The sequence below is a fragment of the Perognathus longimembris genome, chromosome 7 (genome assembly GCF_023159225.1).
Source record: "Perognathus longimembris pacificus isolate PPM17 chromosome 7, ASM2315922v1, whole genome shotgun sequence".
NCBI classification, from domain to species: domain Eukaryota; kingdom Metazoa; phylum Chordata; class Mammalia; order Rodentia; family Heteromyidae; genus Perognathus; species Perognathus longimembris.
In genome coordinates this window covers 50,392,474-50,410,641 of record NC_063167.1, presented here as the reverse complement: position 1 = coordinate 50,410,641, position 18,168 = coordinate 50,392,474, and the positions used below count along the sequence as shown (strand labels likewise).

Below are 18,168 nucleotides of genomic sequence, written 5' to 3'. Positions count from 1 at the left end.
CGTAAGGTGTCCCAACTATACCATGTCGGTACATGTGTTCTCTGTGAAGTTCAGACAGTGATGACATTATCTACTGACACATTATTTTAGAACTTGCCTCCATCATTAAGAAATGCATGACCATACATGTACATAAATAATAATTTTCTCCACAGCATCACAGTAAGTCTGGGAGGCTTTGACAATACTAAGATAGTGGGATGGCAATTTCGTTGTACGGGGGAGGGTCCTTACATTAAAATAGTCACTCTAATATGAATCCAACTCTGAGAGTTATTACTTTACTTTAGGGCAGTGCTTCTCAAACTTTACTGTGGATATAAATCATCTAGAGACCTTATTAAATAGCACTTTTTTACTTAGTTCTGAGTTCACCTGAGATTCTGCACTTGTAATAAACTTAATAGTGATGCAAGACTACATTTTGATGTCATGAGATTGTAGTGCATGAAAATACTGAGAAGTAAAATTGCTAAAGATATATTCTTATCTTTACTTTCATTGACTCTTTAGAAAACGTTTTACATTTCTTTTAATGGTATGAATTTTCATTCTCTTACATCTTCATAAACTAGGAATTACCTAATTATTTAAAGTTTTCCTCATCTAAGATTTTAAATTGTAGAATTTTGGTGTCAATTAATTGAAATCAATTACTTGAATGACCTATTTCCATTTAGGTTTTCTCTTTGTTTAATTTACTTCATCATATACCTATTTTACTTTTGAATTTATTTAAATTTATTTATTTATTTATTTATTTTTTCAAATTTTTATTATCAAACTGATGTACAGAGAGGTTACAGTTTCATACGTTAGGCGTTGGATACATTTCTTGTACTGTTCGTTACCTTGTCCCTCGTATGCATTTATGATACATTACTTGTAGACAAGTACACTTGTGTTTAAACTTAGTATTTTATATTTTCAATCTTTTTCATTACAGTTTGTGTTCTGTGTATTCTTTTTTCCAAAATTACATATTCTGAAATATTAAGTACTTGAAAATTTTATTTTTGGTGTTCTGGTACAATTTAGTTCTTTATATGACATGAGGTATGAAATCACTATTTACCTCATTTTTGTAAGTGCAATTGTTTTGCTTCACTAACCGAATCTTTCCCTGGTTTGTTGTACTCCACTCTCATGTTCAAAACTTCTTTACTCATTGTGTATTGTTTGTATGGACTAGTACAATATTTCTCTGTAATTTTTGGTCAAATTTTTTATTATTGTATTCAAAATACCATATAATAATTTCTTTCTTTTTTCTTTTTTTTTTGATTTATTTTGTAATTGTTAACGTTCTTTTTTTTTATTGCTAAACTGATGGCCTGGTGGCAACAGAGCTTACCTCTTTCTTTTTTCTTAAGGGTAGTTGTTTTAAGTTTTTCTTGATTCATTTTTCAATGTTAACTGGGTTAATCTTAATGAATTCTGTGAATAAAAATTACATTTTTATTATAATTTCTTGTACTCAATACTGATACTTTCAACTTATTTATAAATATTAATGAAGTACTTAGGGACCATAGTTCAATCTAACAGAAGCAAGAAAAATGTGCCTATATTCTTTGTTTCCCTTATAAGACATGTCTAATACTATACAATCACACATACTGTGGAGGTGAATTCTTCTTACATTCTTTTAGCACATAACAAAACTTTCCATTTCTAACTTTGAACATTTAGTTATAAATTTTATGTCTTTCTTATATAATGTTTTTGCATATAAATTGCATGAATGTATATTTTTGTTTCTTCAATCTGTTTCATGAGGTATTACATTAGTAAATTGCTACAAAATTTCTTCATCCTTGGGATATAGACTCATATAAATGTGACATTTATATTTATTACTGGAGAATTGTCTCAAAAATTAAATTCTAACTAAAATTTTTGAATATTCCTAAATGAAGCTTCTTTTCTTCTTCAATTCCTAAGTAATGTTACTGTATTACATTAGTTCCATAAAATCGTTTGGTAAGATTATCCTCTTTCATTTTAGGAATGTAAATAGGATAAGAATTATTGCCTCAAAAGTTTTTTTCTTAGATCTTCTTTTCAGTGGGTAATGAAATATATAAATCAATTATTTATATATTGGTTGATTTCTTTTAAAATCTGTGTGAAAATACTACATATGTCTTGCTACTACAACACTCCAATCGTTCCTTATAGTAAGCCAACATCTTCTAGAGACTATTTATCTTCTACTTTTTATTCATACCAACTTCAATTTTGATTTCTAGTTTCCAACTGGACATTGCATCAGTCAGTAGCAAACAGCATAGAGGGTTAGCTCATGGGAAATGTTTTTGTATTCAGCCTAGAAGAAGCAAGCATCACTTCTGCTATTATTCCACTGTTTAAACCTCATGAGTATCTGTGGGAAATTCTGGGAAATAAAATATAGCTGTACACCAGAAAGAGAAATGTGCTTGGTTGTCAATGAGCAGCCATGAAAATACCCAGAAAGTCATAGATTATATTTTTCTCCTAGAAAAGAAAAATTACAAATAAAAATTTGAAATTTTTCTTTTCAATTACCAGTTAGTAGTAACTTTACAACCTCAGTCCTGTATGTTAACATCAAAGTGGCAGGGATCTTAGATTGTTAGAAACGGATATTACATTCTTAGCACAATTCTGCCTCTTTATCAAAAGCAAAATAGTATATACAGAGCAATATGTCTTCATCATCTCATGACTCTGCTGTCATTTGCTGACTTCTTCTTGTATAAAGTAACTAGTAAAAATCAACTGTAGTCACTGGTGTTTCTGTAACAGGCTTCAGAGGCAGGTGGTCATCCCATCTCTGGAGATTATAAACATTTGAGAGATAAATGTGGAGGAAAAGGGAAACTGGGACAGAAGTTGTCTGGGTTTAGGTGTTTAGTGAAATAAGATGACTCATGTTACTCATCAGCTGAGAAACACATTTCCATCTGTTTATACTAAAACATCAATCTGGATTCATATACTGTGACTGCTGTAATGTATCCAAACTCTCCAAAATTTGCTTAGGTACAAAAACTGAATGAAATATTCATATTTGGGGCAAAAGCATATACAATGAAGCTTTCAAATAGCAAAAAATAAGCTCTTTTACCTGATAAAAATATCCATTGTTTTGTTTCACTCCAAGAATTAAATAAGAACTTTCCTGGGCCTGTTAAGTTTTCAGTCCTCAGTGAGAATACAGCAAATAATAATTATAAAACATTTGCTTTTAGGATATTTTTAGCAATGCTTCAATTAAGGCTTTCATAATTTACCATTTTATTCTCATTTCTGACCAAGTTCCTCTATGGCTTACTTGCCTGATTTATAAACATTTCCTTTATGTTTAACTGTTGAGTTCCACACACAGACCTCACAATTCTCCCAAGTTCCAACTTGTTTTATTATCCATCACTAAGATCAGATTTGATCTCTCCCATCAACGCTTTTCTGTCTCTCATGTCTACATGCAACTCTCCTACCTGTTCCCAATTAAAACCTATAATTTCCTTACTTAAAATTCCATCATCATTTTCTCTTTTGTATATTGTTTAGGATATTCACTTTACTTTGTTATTGGTGTTTCCTTCTTCTGTCTTAGCTATGGCCCTAGATGTTTTTAGAAATCTATCACATAATTACAACATTGGATTCAGAATACTAAAAAATATTCTGTTATTATAAAATCATAAAACATTTATTGAAAACAAACATTTAAGTGTTTCCTTTACATCTATATAGGTGAGTATTGGCAGAATAATGATAAATGAAAAAGTGTTCCACAACAAGAGCCATAATTTGTAACATTTTCTAAATCACACATCATGGCCAATTTCAAGTTAAGACAATGACATGCCTAGACGAGATGTGCAGTATACACCAGTGTTGCCATCATGCACTTGCAATATATGTAAATGATACCATGAGAAGAAGATGTAGGAAATATTTAGGAAGTCATACATATATAGTCTGTACAAGTCTTCTTTTTAATATAATGCATTTAGTTTTTATATTGTTTATATTTAGTAATGGTGCTACTTAAAATGCATCTCATAAAATTGCTAAGAATCCTAACCATCAGCTTCCAGATGCTGATAGAATTTAGCTATATTTTAGCACTCATTGAAGTATACTTTGATTTAAATTGATATTTTATATTAGTTTTTGCTGTTTATTTTTACATAAATATGTGATAACAGGAAGACCTGTATTGTGTGTGTGTGTGTGTGTGTGTGTGTGTGTGTGTGTGTTGGCCAGTCATGGGGCTTGAAGCTCTAGGCCTGGGCACTGTCCTTGAGCTCTTCAGCTCAAGCTAGCACTCTACCACTTGAGCCACAGAGCCACTTCTGGTTTTCTGTAGTTAACTGGAGGTAAGAGTCTCATGGACTTTCCTGCCTGGGCTACTTTGATCCGCCATTCTCATATGTGAGACTTCTGAGTAGCTATAGGATTACAGGCACGAGACACGGGTGCCCAGTTGTATTTGGTATTTTTAACTAAAGTATAAGGTAATCCATTTCCTCCTTTCATGAACTTGCTCAGTTTAAAAAAAAATTTTGATTGCTATTCTCTTGCTACTCTTATCCAATTATCTGTTGCTCTTCTCATCCTTTTTGAGCTCAGCTATTTTGTTCATCACTTACCTCCCTTATATCGCATTTTCAACCTATAATAGCCCTGAGACTTTGGTGTGTTTTATCCCAATTTACCTCCTCAGGTACATATTCCTATAGTATAGCTAGGAGGCAAGGAACATCACAGTAGGAAAAACATAATATATTATTTGATTGAAGTACCTTAGTCTACAGTCTAATCTCTCCTCTAACCCACAATGGGTTTTCATATTCCCTAGAAAATTGTTTGATGAAAGAGAACCTATATTCTCATTATCAAAAAAAAATGACCCAACACATATCTATTATCAGGAGCTTCCTGTTTCATATATATCATTGTGAAGACAAGAAATGTAACTTTTTGTGTGCACTTAGGCCAGAATGAATTCCCCAGCCAATCTAAACATTTTTCTCTTTTACATTGCTTACAATGATGTGCCATGTCTAATATACTCATATCAACTAATAGGTTTCCAAAAGATCAGCCAAGCTGATGAAAACTAAGGCAAAGAAAGTTAAATATATTTTAACAGAACTCTAACATTTTCCTAAATGAAATGAACCCTCTACAAATACTCTTTGGTTTAATACATCAGGACTCAGTTGGCTGTGTGAAAACCTAGTACACATAATTTGATTGCCTACACTATTTTTTAACAATTGCCAATTATTTTCTGAAATCTATGCAAACTCACTGAGTTAATTAAATTAACAGAACTGCTAAGCTAGTCAACCTACCCAAACGGTAAACTGGATTATTTTAACATAATAATAATTTTTATTCATTCTTTTTCTCAGTGCTCAGTCAAAATGTTAAAAGCACTTTCTACCTTTCCAACTGATCCTCCCAACTTAGTAGTAGCTGTGGGAATAAATTATAAGCAATTGTACGAGTGAAGTGACATGAAAACAGAATAGATCTATGAGACACTTAATTTGAGTTTTTTAACTGTCAGAGAAAAAGAAAAGAACTTAACTTGTTGAGGCTTTGCCAATCTGATGAGACGGTATGTTCAGAACCACAAAAGTTCAGCAATTTGAACAACTACTTATAGAACACATAGGCACAAGGGAAGATATTTTTCTTTTCCAATTTCACTTCATTTTCTTATTCTTGAACGAAGAATGTTATTCTCCTAGTACCTTGGAATATACTAGTATCTCTTGCTTAATACCTTAAAGAGTTGTTCAATCACAGTTTATTTTCAATTAAAAGGAAGAAATTATAAATCTTTCTCTTCCTCAGAATGTAGCAATTAAGAGGGTGAATTCATTTTAATGAATATACATTTTAATGAATAGACTAAAATCCCCAAATTAGGATGATTTAGAATGGGTATCAACATTCCCAAACAATACTATCTGAGAACTTACTATATATTAAGTATGATGCTTGAAATTATTTATGGACCTATATAAAACTGCTTCTGCATTCATCTGCTTTCTCTATAAATAGGAAAAATAGAAATTTGTTTATGACTTGAAAGTGACATAATTTTATAGGGAATTGGAAAATAATTTTAGGTGATACCAATGAAGCAGTTTAGCCAATTATTGCAACTAGTGACTATGAAACTCCAAATGGATCCAATCTTTCCCAGATCCCACTACCTGGAATACTTTTACTTGATTACAGTATATCATTTCTCAAATCACCATTGTATCTACATCAGGTAAACACGATGCTTCTATCTCTACTTGGTATGGCAAGTTTCCCTTAAGAGACATATAATAGTTTATGTGGGTATCTCTCATACAGCCTGAAATAGTTATATTTCAGTCTGTTTCAGTGTTCACTTTTATTCCACACTATATAATCTACCAGAAAATAACATATTTATTCTATTAAATTGTAAATCACTACCACATAACACATCCTTAGTGCATAGCAATGATAAATGAAACTTTTCAACACAGAGGAGTATTACATAATTCTGTAGGTGAGAGTATTTTTCAAGTTAAGCTTCCCACAATTAAACTACTCCCTTTATTACTATATTTCAATATTCATGAGGGTATGAAATGATGTTATTACACAGATTATTTCCAACTATACTCTCAATTATGTAGCTATTGCTCATATATAATTTAAATGTGAATACATGGTGATGCATGTATACTTATATAATTTACTGACTGTATTATATATAAAAATATATATATATATATATATATTTTAACTTCCTTGTACTTCAATTTTAGTCAGCAAATATTTCTACGCAGGCCCTTACAGCACTTCACCCTAACTTATAAATATTATCTGTAACTATTTTCTCTACTAATAAACATGCTTACTAGGAGAGCATCTAGATACAAGACAATATATAATATTTAATCCACTTGAGGTAATCAAGGAGTTATAAATAAACCTTTTATGCAAGCCCCAAGAATTACTAGCATCAGAAATTTTCAGTTTTGTGATTCGTATTTAAATGTAAATCCCAGAAGCTAGCCCTAGTATAAAACAATCTGGCAAGAGACTGCCTTCTTTTTTCCAATGAATAATTTAAAATGTAACTTTTTCATGTGAACTCTTATAACTTGGCAGTAGGCATAGTATTTCAATAATTTATACAATTTTGAATATAATATACTTAATGCCATAAGAGCAATTTCTTTAATATTGAATTATAAGAGAATGCACTTAAGCCACTGTGACTAATGATCTGGGGACAAAATCATAGCAAATTACCTTTTAACCTAATGTCAGAGCGAATCTTTACATGGAACCATAGGACTATGTTATCACCTGACATATACTTGCATTACATGATAACATTTAGTTTTTATGTTAAGAAAATAACACAAAAAGTTCTCCTTGAGAAAAGTACATAAAGGGATGTGATCATTAAAAAAGTCAGATGATAACTATTCTTTTGGAAGAAGAGTGCTAGCGTGAATGTTTCATCATTCAATTTTCTGACAAAAAACTATCCTCAAAATATTTCCTAAGGCAAGACTATAGTCACTCTGGAAATCTAATCATGGTTAGTCCATGACAGGTAAAATAAAATCACACATTAGTGTGATAATGAACTATTTTTATACAAAACCAAGGAATGTAATTTGAAAAATGGATACTTAGACCTTCCTAGGCTACAAACAGGGTGATGGTGTGCCAGTATTAAAGCAGAAGTGGCAAGATTGTGACACCTGGGCTGAATTTAGACTAGCTCCATAGGCATTCAGCATATGGTAAAATTCTGTAAACACATATATCTATATGCACCATTTACTTTAATAGATCCAGTAGATTTTTGTATTATGAAAATTTCAAGAATTTGATGATAGTTTTTGGTAAAAACAAGTTTCCTCTAATTCCCATAAAGGTGCTGTTTAGGTTGAGGAACAGATAACATCTGATGAGATTGTTTGAAACAAAATTTTCTTTTAGGTATGAAAGCCAAATAAATCTAGACTTCTATTTTGTAGAGGGAAACTATCACTGGGTAGCTGCTGTTTGTAGAGATATTCTTCCCTTGGGCTGTACCATTTACAATGTATGCACGTATGTATATACATATGTATATTTTTTGTGCATATGTGTATATGTGTATGGATATATAGCTATATATACACATACTTGGTCTTGGGTACATCACTCATCTATGTTCTTGTCTGTGGCTTGGAATATATTAGTTTTTTATATGAATAATCAGTATTTGGAATAATGGGGATTTCATCATCTATTTCTGAGGTTGTTTCATTCCATTTTCTGCCATGATATCAACAGTATAATGTTTTTATTTTACTATTTGTGAAATCAAATAGCATAATGTCTTCTGTTTTATTATTCTTTGTAAGACCATGCCCAAATTTAGTAACTTTAAGCAGCTACGGTTGCTTGCCTTACCCACAAGGCAGCACTTATGGCAATCTGGACATGATATTTGGGGCCTCACTGGGATGATTTGAGCAATTAGGGCCTAGACAAGTTGGACGGCTTCCGAAGTCCCTGCTCTCTCTTTCACTGTCTCTGCTCTTGTTGTCCCAGAATCTTCCCCTGTGGCATGCACAGGTGACATCCTCCATGTGTTCTCTCCACCCTGGTAGCTCCAGAGTGGTCAAGCTATTTATATTATTACCTAGGCTTGAAGAATGAGTGTTTTCAGAGACTAGGGTAGGAAATGAATGGAATTTTCATGACCTAGTTTGGATCACACTGTTAATATTATAGTGTTATATTGTTTCTGTATTATTTCTATCCAACTTTTGTTTGAAACAGCCAGTAAGTAACCTATTCAAATTCAGTGTGAAGTAGCATGGGGGAGTGTGTCACTTGGTTTTAGTGAAGGAGTGCTGAGGACTTCATGTTATATTCTAGCACTGTCCCAAAAGCTGACTATTACAAGAGCAGAGAATGGCATTAGGGACTGTATATGTAAAACTCACTGGTGATAAATATCATCCTTGTCAACAAAATAAGTGATTAAACTCTTGTTGTATTACATATGTCAATGTTCAGCAACAATTTAGTTTTGCTATATATGTCTTAGACAACTTTCCAACAGTGCCACAATGTCTACCCTGAATTCCTTTCCAATTATCTTCTAGGATACTTGCTTGAGCATATTATCAAGACTGTACTTATTTTACATGAAAATAATTAAATATTTATGTAATTTTTTGTATGGACATGATTTTATTTTCTTTGAAATTATGTTTTTATTGCCTTTAAGCTATTGTAAAAAGGGGTATTCACTCACCAAATCAATTTATAAGTAGAATGTATTCTGAACAATGCCACCCCTTCCAGCTTCAGTATCAATTCCCCTGTGAACAGCATGGACCACATAAATTCTTTGTAATCTATGTAAAACTGTATGCCTAAAATACTGAAGTTCTGGACACTAGTGGCACACACTTGTAATCCTAGCTACTTAGGAGGCTGAGATCTGAGGATCAAGGTTCAAAGCCAACCCAGGTAGGAAAATCTGTGAGACTCTTATATCCAATTAACCACTATAAAACTGGAAGTGGTCCTTGGTTCAAGTGGTAGAGTGCTAACTTTTAGCTGAAGAGGTCAGGGATAGCCCCCAGGTACAGCGTTCAAGTCTTACATGACCAACAAAAAGAAAAGTAAAGCAAAGAAAGAAAAGAAAAGAGATACTGATGTGATGTATCTTAACTCTTAATAATGTCTCACTAAATGGTGATATTATATTATTTAATCACACAATATTGACACTATCTACTTGATCTTAATTTACCAAAAGAAAGTTTCAGTGACTATGAATAGATATTACCTCTTTCCTTTCTTCATATATTTTCTACATTCTTTTCAGCAAATTATTGTTAACTGTATAATTAGGAAATAGATATTATTTTCAAATGACAAAGTATTGGAGGAGGTAACAAGTTGGATAAGTAATGTACTTGCCTTACATATGAAACTGTAACCCCTCTGTACTTCATTTTGACAACAAAGAAAAAAATATTGGAGTGCTTCAAGGAAGTCCTTATTTTTACTTGCTGATACTGCTGAATTGACCCATCCACTCTTAGGTATCAAAGTATACTAAAATACATTTATGGAATCCCAAATCTAAAAGTGAATACTCATGTTGAACATGAACAGGCTTACCTCATGAAATCAAGACATGTTATATCATCACTCTACAAGTTCAAGGGTAGACTTTGGTTTCTAATACTAAAAACAAAACAACAACAACAAAAAAAAAAACACCCTTAAGCTGTGGGACATATTTGTGAAGACGGCAGCTGGGTTGTAGTTTGACACAGCTGTGTTGGTTTATATGCAAAATAATTCACTGCCAAGGAAGAGGCAAGAAAAGTTCACTCAGGCCATTCTAGAGGGTATTTCTTGGCACATTTCCAAGCAGAAGAATGAAACTGACCACCAGGTTTATCGGAATATTGACTATGCTGAAATAAGGTACCTTACTTTCCTTATTAATTCCTGAAAGGGAAATATCAAATCTATGGTTTCAAATTTTTTAAGTTATTTAAGCATTGCCAAGTGATTTCCAGGAAAAAAAAAAAAAAACTGATGATGAATTGCTAATGAAACATTACCAAGGACACAATGTTTATTCCCTAAGAAATCTACCTCATGAGGAGTGGACACCTACATGAGTGTTCTAATGGTGGTGTTCTTCCTGTGGATTTTGTTATCACTGATCTGCTCTTTGTAAATAGGCCTGTGAATTGGGCAGGAATTGTGTAGTCCCTGATGATATGAAGCTTGACTGCAACAGTGCTTTCACCTTTTTTTTTTTTTTTCTGTTGCTGCTGCTGTGGCTTAGGGAAGGGGGACAGTAGCTGCTATGATTTTCCTGACTTTATAAGTATTTTATAACTGAAATATCCAAGTAAATGCAGTTGAAGCTAACCTGAGGTACAGCAGGGATTTGAGCTCTGGTTTATACACATTCACATGTAGAGGCCAGCTATTGACTCTCTAGCCAAAATGAGGCAAAAATAATCATTTTTACACTCAAAAGCATTGAAACTTTTGTATTTCAGTGGTGTTAGTTTGGCTCATAATGTGTTTTATGGCAAGAAAGAAATTTTCCCCCAACAAGGAATTTGAAGAACATTACATTAACCAGCCTATCCAAACTAGTCCTTTATAAAAAGAATAAGCTTTTATCCTATCACATTTAATTTTTGATATATTATACCTTCCTGACATTTTGATTTTTTAAAATATTTGTTTCTATTTGTCACTGAGAATCTATCTAGAAAATAGTTACCATTTTTCCCTCAAAGAATAAAAGTTAAAATTTGGGGATTCCTTGCAGCTGACAAGATATAGATAGATCAATCAATTGATCAATTAATAGATAGACAGATCATGTCTCCTCTTTATTTGTGTGTGTGTCCTGTCCATCCTGAGTATTCTTTGCTTGTTCCTCAACATTTACATTGTTATTATGATTTAATATAAATACATTTTGCTATTTAAAAAGCAATACATTTATTGAATTTTAAGTCCCACTAAAGTTGCCTTGGTAGGGTGAGGTCAAATGATACCACAGAAATTAGATCCCTTGAATACTAGACATTTCTCACTCTCCCATTGCAGAGTAGAGACATGATGAAAAGGGAAAAGAGTCTCATATTCTGAGTGGTTTATGCCTTTCCTAGGCTTACTTTCTTTTCTCCACTGATGGAATTTTTTACTCACTGTGACACAGACTCAATTCAGAGTTCTCCCCAAGGAAACATAACAAAAGGGAAAAATATGTCATGACATATTTCCACTTCTAGTAAAGTATCCCTTCTCTATCTACCATGGTGTTCTCAGTTAATCTGAAAATGAATGTAAGCTCTCAAGGCATCATCACTTTGGAACAGTTATTTTAATTCATACCCCAAAGGTTAAAAACTGCACTAACCATCTGAAGAAAACCATCTCTAGGCAGAATGCATATTTTAAATAACAAATGAGAGAATTTTAGTAAAGAGTCTTTTTGGTATTCTTTTAAAAATTATATTTTCAAGGAGATGCACAGAGGGGTTACAATTATGTATGTAAGGTAATTAGTACATTTCTTGTCAAACTTGCTACCTCCTCTTTCAGTTTTCTCCCACCTTACCTCCTCCTCAACACCCCCCACCCCACCAAGTTATACAGTTGGTTTTATCTTAGGAGATCATATGTACATAGCTATTGAGCTATTGTGATCAGTAAAGTGAGCCAGACCAAAGAAACATAGGCTCTATGCTATCTGGTATTCTTTGTGTTTCTTTTTTTTTTCTTTCTTTTTTTTTTGCCAGTCCTGGGCCTTGGACTCAGGGCCTGAGCACTGTCCCTGGCTTCTTCCTGCTCAAGGCTAGCACTCTATCACCTGTGCCACAGTGCCACTTCTGGCCTTTTTCCATATATGTGGTGCTGGGGAATCGAACCGAGAGCTTCATGTGTAGGAGGCAAGCGCTCTTGCCACTAGGCCATATTCCCAGCCCTCTTTGTGTTTCTAATGTCAACAGACTTTAATTAAAAACACCCTATATAATTTTTTAATTTTTCATCTTTGTTGATGAGCAGGCAGGTTACAGTTACATTTGTTTTTAAACAATATTACCCCATCCTTCATTTTCTCTTGCTTACCCTTCCCTCCTCTCCTCCCCAAGTTGTAAAGTTGATATCCAACCTATAGTTAAGTGAGTATCATTGTTATGTTAATTCCTCTGTTGATCTGCTGTTTCTGTGATTTCCTTTCCCTTCCCTTATTTGAATAAACTTATATACAAGACACAAGGTATAGACAATTAGGAGTGATGACACACAAAAAACACCTAAAAATAAATAAATAAATAAATCTACGTACAGTACATAATAAGAACCTCTTGTTTACATATCATCTATATTTTATATACATTGGGTTTTTTTTTGGCATTAAAATCTCCCACATTACCCCTCCTCCCACTATGGAACTGGAGAAAGGATTCATAACTTTGTCTCTGATATTAGCTCAGTAAAATTAGCTGTTTTTACATCATCTTACTCTGCTCAAATTCCATCTTTTTCAAAGGCTCTATCAAATATCAGCATCCCCTCCAATTTAGACTCCAGAGGAAAGTTATATTTGTAACTGTTTTCCCAAGTTCCTTGTTTGTAAGATATAGAATCCATACTGGAACGACTAATGTTATCTACTTCAAACTTTGAGAGTAACTATTCCTGATAAAGTTAGTTGTTCAATAAATGTCTATTGTATCAGCTGCTGATGTTTTGCCATGTTTTTAACCTGCTGTCTGAAGGAACACAGTAAGACTAAGAAAAACTCGTGCATTAGCTTTCTAATTGAGGAAAAGTACTAAAGAAAGCAGTGTGAGTCAAAGTTGGAACTAAAGAAAGAAAGATATATTTTTTTCTGCAACATATTCTTTACCCCCTAAGCTGTTCTGGCATCTTTCATCAGTAGGCAATTCACGAATCTGGCAAGTTTGCATTTGTAACTCATACTTCCTCTTTTCACTATCTCTGAGTGATGGAATGAGGGGAAAAGCCATAGAAAATTTCTGAAATGTCATGAACTATAAAAAAGTCATTTATAGTCTATCAGTTGGTTAGACACAGGCCATGAAGTCATAAAGCAAACACAAGAGAACCAATTTAAGGGGTGGAAAGTAATGTGAGACAATTTCTTCTCTTTGTTTGAGAACAGCACTTTTTCTGGAAGGTTTTCTTTGTAAAAGATCTGCTTTCACCTTCTGGAGACTGGCCAGGATGAAAATGGGACATGCCAGTACAGTGACAGGAAGAATGTTCTTTTGATGGTGCCAGTCATTACCAGATATGGGAGTGAAGAAAAAAAAAAAAAACAGAAGAAATAGGGGGGTACAATTCTCCCTAGATTTATAGTTATGTCTAGCTTGTTGATTCAAGCAGTTTGGAAAAATTTCAGAAAGAGTTTATCTGAACTACTCAGATTCCAGCATATAGGGGGGAAAAAGTGGAAATACTGTGTATATATAATTAGAGTCAAGTCTTTTCTTAGTGTAAACTTATATAGCTTTCTTGTTTTTGTTATAAGTTTTGATTTTAGTTTTTAACTTTGCCCTTTTGTTTAGTTGCACAAAGGGGTTTCAATTCAATGTGTCATTTTATGAGTACAGTACATCTTGAACATGGTCACCACATCTATCTCTCCCAACCCACACATTCCGTCAAGTTTTCTGGCTCCAGTTTCACATATGGATACTGAATATAGTGACTGTATTTACCCACCCTTCTGTCCATTTTCCTGCCCCCCATCTCTTAACTTCTTCCCCCAAACACATGTTTCAGCTGTGTAGTATTCATTTCCTTAAACTAAAAGTTAATTATTCAAAGCTATTATACCATCATGACTCTCCCTGTCCATACTTTAGAAAATCAGCCTATGTATGTGTGTATATATGTACATATATACAGATCACACGGTATATATTTTATATGTTTAAAGTTTATATTTAGCTTCCATATATGATAGGAAAATATGCACCTTTTGCCTTTGTAAGACTCTAAAGTAAGCTTGTGAAGTAAGCTTCTAAGATATAAATAGTAAAAAGCCACAAATGGCATTATCTAAAATATGACCACCTAGTCTATTAAGTATAACAAAATATATAGGAAGTGATAGAATAGGAAGTTACTGCATTTTAAAATGACTTCCCAAGAAATTCCTTGAAGAAGTACAGCTTGTTCACATCTATAATTCTAACTATTCAGAAGATGGAGATCTGGAGGATGGGGTTTTGAGGCCACATTGGCAGAATAGGTCATAAGATCATACCTCAATAGGTTGACATGATGATGCCTATCGAAGATAAAAGAAAGAGGGCACTTGCAAGCTTGGCCTAGGGAAAAAAGTGTTCATGAGACCCCCCTTCCCCATGTCAAGCTCTACCTCCTAATATGATCATCTTGGGAGTTATGATATTAATATATGAATTTGAGGTGGATGTAAACATTCAGATAACCACACATACTCATAAAAATGTACCTTACTTGAAGTCATCAGTGATACAAAACATTCTTTCAATAATTATAACACAAACTATATCCAAGGAAGCTGTGAGAAGACTCATCTCAGGAGCCTGCTACTGTTTCCTGCTCCATCAGCTAGGGTAGAAATATCTCCTTTCATTTATTGTCCATTATCCTATTGAACATTTTTTATTATTCTCCTATTTGGATTATTATTGACAGTGTGACAGTCACCCACCAATCAGTTCTCTAAACTTTCATTGTCCTGTGTTAAGATAGTGAATGGTGTTCATCAATTATATGTAGCACTATATTGAGTGACTTTGTACATATTAAAAGATATCAATGATCAACAGAGTAGCCTGGCACTCATTATGTAATCTATTCTGACCTAGAACTCAGAACTTTTACCTCAACCCTTCAGGTTCATGTTCCATGATTTTATGTTTTGTGAAGGCTACAATTATGTGTTTAAATTTGGGCATGTCCTTTAATTCCAAAATACTAGTAAATATTTAGTAGAAATGGAAACTTGTGAACATCAAACTTGCCATGACTGAGTCTGCATACATACACAGTGTTTATGAAGAGTCTATTGGTCCACTTTACCCAGCATCTGCTGCCAACAGGTGATGGATACTGGGAGCAGTGCCTTGCCAGAAGATTTCCCTTACAAACATCCTGTTTCCAGATGTTACTTTCCTTCAGTGTGTATTGAATTATGAACCCCTGGGAGGTGATTGTAACCACTGAGCTAGCATGCCACACCTGCAATCCACTCTCTTCCCCACCACTTAATTTATCATGGTTAAATGTCAAGTCTGAGTAGTATAAAGGGAAGTGGTTGCTTATTTTGCCAAATGCATTCACTTAACAATCATTTATGGAATTTAGGACTTGAAATGTTAGTAGATATATAATGATGAAACTAAAATATATCATGATCAGATATGATTATAAAAGCAGTTTATAGGACAGAGTTCATATTATCATTTCTTATAAAAATATGTAGATTTGTCCAATCCTTAATCAATTACATATTTGAAATATGTAATTAAGGTAACAAACAAGACTAGCAGCTCTACAGATTAACTTCTGTATAAAAGAAGAATATATCTGTATATACATTTTCTTTCAGTAAAATATATGTGTCTACATATGCATAAATGATTACGTGTTCATATTTGATTATAGTAAACTTATACCTACATCCATATATCCAAGTGACATAATTTGTTTATTGTTACAACTCTGTTTTTGTCAACTCTCATTTTCATCATAAAGTCATGTAAATTTTTCTTTATTTTCTTTCCGGAGTATTTTAATGTCTTTATTATTTCTGTTCTGTTTCAATTAAGCTGAACAGAGTGCTCCATTTAAGATGATTTGTATTTTTTTGTAATTTGCCTGAGAAGAGCTCACAAAGAGTTTGATGATATGTTTCAAATGCCAATTAAATTATGTCATTTACAAACATTTACATTGCTATGTCACTTGGGAATAAGTCTTTTCCTCAGTTATATCAACATGTGATCGAATATTTTATATTTTAATCATATTATCCCTGAATTTTTGTGGTTCTATAAAAAGTAATCAAACATAATATTCAAAGAACGGGTAATTTCATTAGTAGTTACAACACATTTTATTTACTGGCTTTGAAAGTGACTATTAAAGCATATACCTAGAATAAAGAAACAGAACCGGACAATTATAATGACTCTGAAAAAAAACATGTATTTTTAATAACTTACCAAGATGATTAGTTGCTATTTACTTTTATTTGATCTGGGTGATCAACTTGCTATGATTTTGCTAACATAAGCCAAATCTACATATGACATAAGTAAGTTAAGTATGCTACCCAAGTGAAGTTTGAAAGCACTCTCAAAGCTTAGGTAAAGAGAAATACTGAAATTAAATTCAAACACGATACATGTGTTACAGCAGGCTAAGACCTAACACTGAAGCCAGGTATTTTTCTACATGTTTACACATGTAAATGTTTATTTCTCATCACAATGAGAAGCAGAGGCTGAGATGGACTAGGAACTTTCTTAGATAACACAGGTAGTCATCAGAGAACCCACCGAGTTAAAGGATCAAATGAAACCATTTGATCTTTCCAAAAAAAAAAAAAGAAGGAAATTTAATCCTACTTTAGAGACTGTCAATATTTATCAAATTCTATTCCATGATTCAATTCTGTGATATGTTTCCACTGTCTCATAAATATGAAAACAAGCAAAATAATGGTTTAACTAACAGTTTATTAAATTTACAGTGTCTAAGAACATAGCAAACAATTCTAAGAAATCTTGAAATAAAGACTGTGTTTCATCCTTCATTTTCTAGTTCATTATTGAAAACTCATGGAATGCAGTTACATTTGGGAGTAGGAGGAGCGGGGACACTCTTAAACCTTTAACTCAGAATCTGGGCACTGTCCCTAAGGTTTTTCTTTTCTTCTTTCTTTCTTTTTTCTTTTTGTTCCCAAGATTAATGCATTACCACTTGGGCTGTTGCTCCAGTTCTGCTTTTTTGGTGACTAACTAGAGATGAAAGCCTCACAGATTTTCTTGCCTGGGCTGCCTTTGAGCCGTGATCCTCAAATGGTAGCCTCCTGAGTATCTAGGATTACAGGCATGAGCCACCAGTACCCAGCTATGAATTCACTTTTCAGAGTACTTAACTTGTGTTTCTTAGAACAAACAAACAAATAAATAAATAAATCTGAGAAAGCCTAGTCCTACCATTTTTAGATATAAAATTAAAGCTGGAAATTCTTCGGTGATTCTCAATTCTTACTTCCCAGTCCACGCATGTTCTACCTTAACTCAAGTAGCTTTTAAACCAGCAGATAGACAAAAGCTATTTGATGTTTCTTTGGGATTTCCCCTTTTATGTAAACTTTTCAACCAAATAATCCTTATTAGATTGAAAATGCCTGTCTAAAACACATGGATTGCTTATATTCTGATTTATTTAGCACAAATCATTCACAATACACATTTCATTTAAGTTTAAAAACATTATTAAATATTTCATATATGCTGGAGTACATAATATCTAATCATTAGAGACACAGCCAACTAACAAAAATTTTCTGGTCTT

At 33.1% G+C, this 18,168-nt stretch overlaps 1 protein-coding gene across 1 annotated transcript in view; it reads left to right on the top strand.

The window, feature by feature from the left end:
• Nucleotides 1-18,168, top strand: part of Negr1 (neuronal growth regulator 1) — a 799,300-nt gene that overhangs the window by 449,128 nt on the left and 332,004 nt on the right. The gene's annotated exons all lie outside the window — the stretch shown is intronic.